Consider the following 8748-nt stretch of genomic DNA (forward strand, 5'->3'; position numbering starts at 1 on the left):
CCTTAGGACACTTATGAACACAGTGGAAAAGAGAAAATCACGAAAAAGAACTGTTAAGTCAGTCAAATAATTAGGTTAGGGAGCTGGAAGAAATATTGAATTATTTGTAAACCGGGATGAACCGGCGAGGGGCAAATTGGTCAATTGACCCCGAGAGCTGACTCCTGATCTAACTGTCAAATAAAATCGGAGAAAAGAAAATTTCAGAATCGAGAATTAAATTAAAGAACTAATAGAAAAATAAAAAAATAAAAAAGAAAAAAATGAAAAAGGTGTAGGAAGATGACATCATGCATGACATCATGCATGATGCCATAAATCCTATAATTAATAAATTAAATTAAATGGATTTTTGGGGTCTTCCATAAGACAAAATAAATAAAAGAAAGGAAAAAAAAATTCATTGTCTTCTTCTTCCCTTCCAAGACGTTTTCTCTCTCCCTTAGCTCTCTCTCTCAAACTCCATTAGAGCTCTTAAGTCAAGCTTCATAAACCTTCAATTCCAACATAAAAACCTTACTCTCCAACATTAAATCTTGTAGTTAGACCTAGATAAGGAGCTTGACAACAAAAAGAAAAAGAAAGGAAGGAGTTTTGAAGAAAAGGAAATTCTACATAAAAAGGTTAGTAATCAAATTTGATAAATTGAGTTTGATTCTTACATTTCTAACTTATTTAGCTTGTAAATATGCTTATAATGAAAAGAAAAAATTGTGAGGGACCATTACTGAATTTCGGCCAGCATAAGGGGGAGGGTGATTTGCATGATTTGAATAGTTTGAATGGGTATATAAACCTTAGTTAGTTGAATGACTATGGTTAAAGGCATGGAATCAAGTAAATGCAAAAATTAGTGTGAATTAGGGTTTGGACATTAGGGTTTAGGGACCAAAAATATGAAGAAGTGCTAAATGATGACTTTGACATAGTTTAAGGAAAGAAATGGTCATTTGTGATCAAATTAAGTGTGTTAGAAGTGTTTGAATCAAAGCCAAATTCGGATTTGGTATGCACCATGACCAAAAGTCAACTTTGAGGGACCAAAAATGGAATTTTATAAGTCCAATTGGTATGGGACCAATTGGGACTGAAAATAGGCACTAAATGACACAATTTTCATTTAGGAAGTATGCCCAAAAAGTGACCAAAACCTAGTGAACAAACTGACCAAACTTGAAAATCTACAGTATGAACAGTACACATGAATAGTAATCGTGTTTGGGTCATAACTTGAGCTAGGGAGGTCTAAATGACTTGAAATTTTACCAGTGGTGAGATGAGATATAGACATAAAACTTTAATGAAGAACACAAACCCAAATTATTCCATTAACCAAGTCATTTAGTCACCCCAAGTTGGTGACTCAAATCTGCCAGCACCAGAAAATTACCCAGAATTCTGGGTTGTGTCCAATCCGGTAGCTATGGTTCAAAAGGCAATAACTTGAGCTAAAAAACTCCAATTGGAGTGATTCAAAAAGGAAAATAAACTTAAGACAATAGGGAACATTTTCTATGAAGAAAATTTTGACAAATTCCAACAGAAAGATAACCAATGGAACAGTGCAACTAGGGACACTAAAACTAAAAATTTGGCAATTTTGCCTAAAAGATCTAAGTTTTGAGAAAATGACCAAAACCAACAAGTTTAGTGACCAAAATGTGGTATGTGGGTAAAGTTGGAATTCCCATACCTATTAAGCCTTAGAAATTCAACAATTTGACTTGAATAGTATAGTGAATAGTATCCCGAAACACAAAATTTCAAGAACGTCAAATTTAGCACGTTAGAGCTAGGTAAAAGTGAAGTTAAATTTATTTTTGGATTTATGCTAAGTTATGGTACTGAAACACTGTAAAATTGTGTATTTCAGTTGAAAAGAATACTGGAAAAGAACCCAAGGAACCGAGTCAAGGCCAAGAGGCGACTCATTTGAGGTTTGTGCACAACATTACTATGCTTTAAAATTCATTGATAAAGTGAATAAAATATGTATTTTACATTTGCTTTGAATTATTGAAAATTTATTTGTGACATTAGTTATGATGTTTTGACTTAAATTGTTGAAAGTTATTGTGTATATTTGAAATGACAATGTTTAGCAAATTGTTAAGATAAGTTTTGAAACCACAGTGTCATGACCATATATTTGAACACCTCACTAGCACGACTTGTGGGGGGTAATTAGTTTCGAATTTTGATTCCTTTTCTGGAGAAGTGTTGAGGTGTGCCAATAGAAGAGGATGTGAATGGATATCCATATATTTGAGCTAGCTAGCCTTGTGATGTGATTTCTCTTTAGCCTCTGGCTATTGAGATTCTATTTGTTTCGAATGGCATGATCTAACTGTGGGTTTTATGAAATGTTTTTTGATACTTTGAAATGAACTTGGTTTGCATTAAAATCTCATAATTCATGTTTTGTGTTTAATGCTCATGTTTAGTCAAATTTTTGAATAAATGTGATTTATATTTTGCATAAAGATTATTTTAGTATGTTGTGCACCACTGAGTCCTAGTACTCGTGATAGCTTATTCTTGTCATGCAGATCTGAAACTAGAGGAGCAGCAGACTGAGCTGCCAAGGATTAAAGATCATTCAGCTTGAAGTTATCGGGTATAATTTATACCCTAATTATGAATATTTCTTTTGATGTATGTATTGCATATAAAAGTATGGACATGTAAATGGGTCTTGAGCAGCTTGTACAAAGTTTGTATGAAGTTTGTAATAAAGTTTAGTTTGTATTTCTTTTGATGTAAATTTTGTAAGGATGCATATAAATTGTTTTGTCACTAATGAAAAATGAGTGGAACTATTTTATTTAATTTGAATGAAATGTATTACTAGTATTTTGAGGATTATTGAATTTTGAACTTGAGAAATTGATTGAAATGATTGTGGAGTTGTTGAAATGGATTGAGTTTGATTGTGAAATTGAAGTAGTTGTTGAGAAAACATTTTTAGAAGTGCTTTTTTATAGGTATTTGAAGAATTGGTTTTTCAAAATATAGACAGAACTCAGTCAAAATTTCTATAAAATTTGTAGAAAAATAAAATGGGCCAAAAGTTTTAACTATTTTTTAACTTCAATTAAATGTTTTAAATACCTATTGAAAAATGCTCACCATTTAATAAAAGTAAGAAAATTATTTTAAAATCCCTTGAAGGGTACTTAATGAGTTATCGGTAGGTGAAGTGCGGTAGTTCATTAGGTATTTTACGGGATCATGTTATGCCTTACAGAGGGGTAAGGTGTGATAAAAAAAATCCCTAACTTGGCCTAAAATTGACTTGAATCTAGGTAACCCTAATCTGGACCTAGAAAAATGATCAAATGAACAGTAAATATTCAAATGGCCATAACTCACACTAGGAAGGTCAGAATGATCTGATTCTTGAACCATTAGAAAGGTTAGACATAGGACCACATTTTTCATGAAGAACATAGAACCCAGATTTTCCTCTAACCGAGTTAAATTGCTAGCACAAGTTAGATCAACAAAACTGTCCAGAATTTGTTGGACTTAGGCTCACCCGACCAGTTTTGGCAAAAGGGCCATAACTTGGTCTACAAAACTCCAAATACCATGAGACCAGCAGTAAAATTTCCAAAAGAATATTGATGTTTTGACCAGAACCCAGAACCCAAGGGAACTAAGTCAAATTGTTATAACAAATTAGTACACCAAATCCTAGAATTTGCTTTAACTACACCTGTCCCCAGAACATAATTTATATCATAACTTTCACTAGGAAATCCCAAATGGGATGAGCCAAACTGTTCTAGAAACATAAGAAATATAGCTTCAACCTTTATTTAGAAACTTTTCTCAAAATTTGAGTGTAAGAACCCCAAAATGAAAGTTAAAGCCACTGACCTGAACCTGGAATCCTATAGAGACAGGGAACCTGAGTCCAGGCAAGTTAATTTGCTATAATTATTCTACAAGACCTGAAAAATTGTAATTCAAAATTTTGAGTAATCATAAGTCATAGGGTAACAACTTCTAGGAAGAAAATTAGGCCTAAAAGTAGCTATAACATGTCCAAATAATTAGGAAAAGATTGACTCCAGAATCTGCCTGGTTCTGGAACTTAAGTGAGTTAAGGAACCATTTTTGGTTATTTGACCATAACTTGAGTTCTAAAACTCCAAATGACATGATTCGAAAATGAAAATAAAGACAAGACATAGAGAGACAACTTCCATGAAGGAAGTGTAGCCAAACAATGGCCACATCTTGGCCAATTTGTTAAGAGAAAATAAGATACCAAATCTGGACCTAAAGAAAGGTTCAAGATATTATGTGATACATGACATGTAAATTACCTATATGAATTGCTAAATGCATAAGTTACATAAAAATGAAAGGGAAACCTATTTTCCTACTATAAATTGACATGAAATTACTATAAAGCCCTAATAGTGCTTGACATGAAACTATAAGATCATAAGTAATTAGAAATATTTAATTTGCCCAAAGTACACCTAGACTTATTTATATAGCATGGATCAATTGGTATACCAATTAGGGACTACAGATTGCAGTACTACCCATAGGGATAATCGTTGATAGATAATATATGTCTGATATGATTGTTTTACAGGCTTTATGCCTGCCCATTGGCCATTGTGCCTGATTTTATTTTTGGCTTTATGCCTGCCCATTGGCCTTGTGCCTAATATGACAGATGTATACATGTTAGACATATGGATGTTTGACTAGTATACTCCCATGTATCCATGTTAGTAGTATGCCCTAGAGCATATCATTTAGTATGTATCTTGTACATAATTTTATTAATAAAAGGCATTTCCACTTTTTCGTTTGTATAATATATTTATGTGTAATAAAAAAGGTCCATTGATATTTTGTTAGAAATATTATTCTTAAGTTGTTAAGAATATGAGTGACAATATTTCTAACACAAAATATCATAAATAGGTTCACAATCGAGGATACTTCATAATAAGGACATGACTTATCCAGAAAGATTATATTCATGTTTGTTCCCAAGTTATTTATATGAGATATAAATAAGATGGAATGGTGAGTCTCATGCCACATAACAAACATGATAGGCACTTATAAATGATAAGTAGGCCAAACCAGTGACACTTATGACAAGCACATGGAGTTTACTCTTGTCAATGTTTTATCATAAATCATATTAGTGCATATAATCTTTAGACCTGAGATAGTACAGTTATCTTGTATATAGGTAGTTTGAGTTTGATACTGCTTCCATACTTGCACTATGTATGGGTATATGGGCGTGTGTTGGCTCCTACTAGTTATATATAGAGGTAGGTGTTGATCAAGATGGAATCTATTCCTCTAATTAAATAGAAATAAAATCCTATGTTCATTTAATTGTTCTTGATGTTTTAAGTTCCTGGCCAGGACAGATAGATTTATTCAGAAAAGAGTTTCTGATGAGAAAATCTTTTAATCAAGAACTGGAATTAAAAGAGAACATAATATTCATAGCAAATGGAGTTTGACATAAACCATGACTCCAGCTTGAGTTGGGATTTTGTAACAGAGAGATTCTAGTGCATGGTAACATATGATTATAGGTTCATTTAAGGTAAACCTTATTACTAATTGGGTGGCCATGGCATGCTATGCTAGGTTTTAACCATGGTCTATGAGGTTCATAAAATGATTTAGAGAAATCATTTATGGTAAGAAAGAGTTCTGATGATATTATGAGTTGATATCATGTCTCATTGACAATTAGTGATGAGCCTAGTAAGTCACACACATACACAAGTTATCACCTATTTAAATATGATTTAATTAATTAATTAAAGAGTTTAATTGATTAATTAAATAGGTTTGGTTTGTAATTAAATTGCAAAGTCCCTAGCATGACTTGAAAAAAAATCTAGATTATTGGATGTGTAGTATAAATTAAATTTATATTTAAAGTATTTGAATATGAATTTAATTTATGAGAAATTAATTAATAGAGATTAATTAATTAATTTATATTTGATATAAATTAATTAGAAGAAAAAAAATATTTATTTTGGGTTAAGAACTCAAAATTAAGACATAGGGGCATTTTGGTCATTTCACAGTGTGAAACGTGGCACCATGAGATGGTGACACATGGGATTACACATAAGCTTGCCAAATGTTTTTTAATCATGTAAGATGATTAAAATCAAGATTAAATATAGGTTTGACACTTGGCACAATGTGATTGGGTCACTTAAACCTAGAGCTAATCAAAGGGTGACATGTGGCAAGGGTTTAATGTGTTAACCTAGCTATTTAAGTGTGGTTATGAAAAGAAAAATAACCAGCAACCACTCCTTTCCTTTGTCATGCCACTTTGAGGCTTTTCATCTATTCTTTTTCATCTCTCATCAATTCAAAGAGATTAGCCATCAATCTCTTGAATTAAGAACACTAGAAATTATTTCTTGTGTCCTGTTTACATCTCTAATCTCTTAAAAGGCAGAGCTTGAATTTCTAATTAATAGAAAAAGCTTTAGAAGCTGTTCAAGGGCTGCCATAGGTGTTCTTGGTGTGGACAAGCTAGAGGGACAACATTTGGCGTCCTGAAGACGAAACTCAAAGGCGCAGGCAAGCTGCAGTGCATCAAGAGGTTAGTGTAATCGTTCTTGATTTAATCTAGGGTTCTAAAATTAATCTGATTAATTTTAAAATCTTAAATGGTAAATACAGATCCAAAAACATATTAAAAGAGTTTTAATATGTTGTTTATCATTGAAATCAAATAGATAAAAATAAATCTTGCATGATGCATGTGACCCTAGGTGAAAATTTTTGAATTCAATGGTATAAACTTGTGTTTTTCACGCTTCTGTTCCTTCAATTGGTATCAAAGCCACTATATTTTCCATTTAGATTGTTGATTATATGATTTAATTGTGTGATTTGATCATGAGATGATTGATCCATTGCTGGTTGCAAAGGATGTGTGGCGGCACACATGGTGAAGCCACCATTGGTGGCGGCAACAATGGTTCTTCAAGGTGGCGCAAGGTTTGCTTTTTAATTTACAATTGTTGTATGATCTAAAAGCTCATCCTATGTCTAATTAAATTGTTTAATTAGAATTTTAATCACACAATTAAATTATGATTCAAATCAAAATTTTAAAAATTGTTTGAATGTGATTCAAATCTGAATTTTAAAAGTTGTTTGAATGTGATTCAAATATGAATTTTTAAAGTTGTTTGAATCATATTTAAATCTGATTTTTTTAAATTGATTGATTAAAATTCAGATCTGATTTTTTAAAAAATGTTTGAATGTGATTCAAATCTGAATTTTTAAAGTTGTTTGAATGTGATTCAAATCTGAATTTTTAAATTTGTTTGAATGAGATTCAAATATGAATTTTTAAATTTATTTGAATCATATTCAAATCTGGATTTTTAAGTTGAATATGAGATATTCAATTTAATTTAAGTATGTATGTTTTATTTAATTGTTAAATAGTGATATGCATGATGGATGATCATGGACTATAAAAGACCAATGTGATTGGATTTATTTCTTTTATGTTTCTTTGGGATTGCAAATTAATTAATTTATTTTAATTTATTTTGGGCATGTATTATTAAGTTTGTAATAATTTTTGGGTTGTAATTTCATTTATTTAAGTTCTTGTAAATTCGCCTTGGTATGCCAAGGATTACCATGTAATATTGGATTGCAAAAAGTTCAAGGAGGTCAAGAGCATTGGTGGGACCAGTGGGAGGAATTCAAGATCAAGTGTTGATTATGTACTCCTTCAGCAACTCTTGTAAAATGAATGAATGAATGAAATGTACCTAGGAATGCCCTGATTCAATTCTTGGTGGCTCAGAATTGAATCCCTTAGAAAGTCTATGATCATACCATATTTATTGCTTATCCATGAATGCATGAGATGTATGGGAATGTATGCTATTATATGATATATGCATGCTAATTGGATAATGTGCAAAGTGAGACCTTAATAGTAATTAGAATGACCATAAAATCTTCCAAACAAATGATTAAGTTGGAAATGCTATAATTAAAGTAATTATAACATAGGCCTTCCATTGGGGCAATTATTTTAAGAAATTTTAAATAGTTGCATAAGATGCAATTAATTTAAGAGATTTTCTTAAGAATAATTGTTAAGCATGAGATGTTGTAAATATGTAAATGGTTTAGTGGCCAATATTGGATGTACCTGAGGACATTAAAATTATTTGCATAATTACTGGCTCAATGGGATCAACTTAACTAATGCAAGATAAGTCAATAATGGATGTACCTAAGATTATAAGCATTAGGGGCTAGGTAAAGGATTGAACCTCACATGAGATGTGATGGGCAAGGAGTTGCTCACTTATAGTTTATTGTAATTCCAATAATGGATGTACCTGAGGATGATCAAAAGAATTATAAGAATTCAATCACCCACTAGAAATCCATCCAACTAGGATTTCCGTTTTCTACTTTGGAAGCGTAGGATTCGCTAAGTTAGTGGGAGGACCAATTTGATTAAAAGACCATAATCATTTTGGTTAATTACATGATATATTTACTAATTAATCTGGTTATTTTCTGCAGTTAATTTTCTGATAAAAATGAGCACAAAATAACCACCACCATCCAATATCCTTGCAAGCATACTTGATCACCATAGGTTGACAGGACCTAATTTGTCTGATTGGCTAAGAAATTTGAAACTTGTCCTGAACCTTGAACATATAGGATATGTTCTAG

Source organism: Hevea brasiliensis, chromosome 9 (genome assembly GCF_030052815.1).
Source record: "Hevea brasiliensis isolate MT/VB/25A 57/8 chromosome 9, ASM3005281v1, whole genome shotgun sequence".
NCBI lineage: Eukaryota > Viridiplantae > Streptophyta > Magnoliopsida > Malpighiales > Euphorbiaceae > Hevea > Hevea brasiliensis.